The sequence below is a fragment of the Leptonotus elevatus genome, chromosome 2 (genome assembly GCF_054856555.1).
Source record: "Leptonotus elevatus isolate MCC_2025b chromosome 2, RoL_Lele_1.0, whole genome shotgun sequence".
Lineage (NCBI taxonomy): Eukaryota > Metazoa > Chordata > Actinopteri > Syngnathiformes > Syngnathidae > Leptonotus > Leptonotus elevatus.
Genome location: NC_141240.1, coordinates 36,635,434 through 36,637,558, shown reverse-complemented (window position 1 = coordinate 36,637,558; position 2,125 = coordinate 36,635,434).

Here is a 2,125-nt window from a genome sequence, read left to right as displayed (position 1 = left end):
TAGTCTAGTCTAGTCTAGTTTTCGTCTGGTGAAAAATGTGTGTTTTGACGAAAATATTTTTGTTTAGTTTTCGTTAACGAAATTAACACTATTTTTGCAATTATTGTTCTATGCACTCACTTTCTTACAATGTTATCGTTAACAGATGAATGTGACAGCTTTCGTTATAAGTTGTCAGCTGACTGGTTGTACACTTGACAGGAACGGCAGTGATTTAATGTGGCTTAAACCATAGAAATGGATGGACAGTGACGGGCGTGATAGAAAAAATAACAAGGATGTCTGTGCAAGCAGGACTCCCCCACCGAAGCCAACTTGTCAATCCAGTGAGGGGGATGAAACAAAGACATGTCTAAATTTAGCACAGACAGAATTAGTGAGACGCTCCGTAGTAGATGGCTGGTGGTTACTTGGCAACTGTTGCCAGGCAACCTTGTTGGTAAGCATCGATTATGCTTTGGGAGGATGGCGCTGAGGGGGGCTGATTGAGGGTGGGGTGACTTTCAAAGCTTTAAAAAAAAAAAAGTCTCCTGGAATGTTAAAACATCTGTCTTTTTGAAGTGTATTTTCATGAAAGTGGTACGTTAGGATATCCTGAAAGCTGCTTTTCGAACATGCTGTCCCTGATGGAAAACGTCTGACATCGGCAAAAAACCCAAAGAACAGATTTGCACAACCAAACGAGTGCCTTTGGTAATGATATTTTTCATCTGCTGCAGAACTGATAACACGATCAATTACTAAGCGCCAAATTAAGTGGCGAGTGCTATTTTGCATACGAGAGAGTGTGCAAGGCTTTGATGTGGAGATGAAGGCTTGTATTTTCCTATGTTGCCCCTGGAGCCCGTGTGTGTTTATGGGTGTGCATACACAAGGTTGCACATGAAGTGTTATCTTTGAAACAATCAGAACAGCAAAAATGTGTGCAAGTAGTGACAATGAAGACATTCGGTTCTTGTGAAAATTCCATGTTATGTAATATTATAGACCATGGCCATTATATAGAAACTAGATAACCCAACTACTCAGACCTTATACAATCCAGTCTTTTGTAACTGTTTTACAACAGAATGACATTGACATAGTTGAGGAAACGGTCATTTACTTGGCTTATGAATTATACAGACAATTTGCAAGAGACGCGACAGATACATTTGATTTCCATTAAGAATTAACATTTCAGAGAGAGGGTCATTTGTATATTAGGACATAATGCTATTTAAGACCGATGCCAGACACAGCTGTAAAACTGTCAACTTTATTGAGTACACACTCACACACACACACACACACACACACACACCTACACCCCCCCCCCCCCCCCCACACACACACACACGGTTCCCTGTTCTGTTGAGTCTTTGCCAGTTGTCGGTGTTGTGTTTTGCACCGTCAATTATTTTGGGCCTCAAGGTTTTCTGACAGTTACTAATTTGCCATTTCATTTTTTTACCAATGTCTTTTTATTTAATTTTTCAGCGTTTAATTTCATTATTTTAATTGGAGGGCAATGCTGATTTGGAGGACGATGCCCATTCTGAAATTTTGCAGAAAAGAAATTCTGACCACGGTTTAATCAGCCAGTTCATTAAAAAATATATACAATATGCTGTATAATTTATAAAGTAACCTTTTTTTTTTTTAAATCTTTATACACTCTATACACTAACAGTTAAGTTATGAATTAGAGGAAGAACCGTATTTTCATCTCACTAATGGTGTGGAGGCAAAAGGTAGACCCAAATGCAGGGGTATTGCAAAAAAAAAATTTTTTTTTACAAAAAAAACAAAACAAAGCACATGGAATTATCAAAACACAAAATCCAAAGTAAATAAAAAAGAAAAGAAAAGAAAAAACCCATCAAATTAACCAAGAAACACAAAGACTAAAGGCATGAATAAATGAAAGAATTCGGGGAATAAATACAGCAAACTCATGAGACAAGGCACACCTGTGCAGGACATGAATTGCTCGAGGGGGCTGATTGGTAGACACAAGGAAGAGGGGTGACAAAAATAGGTGGATATGAAAACTAGATATAACATAAAACGAAAGGACACAGGAAAAAGAGGACAAAACATGAAACAAAACAAAACAAAAACAAAAAAAAGTTAACAAAACACA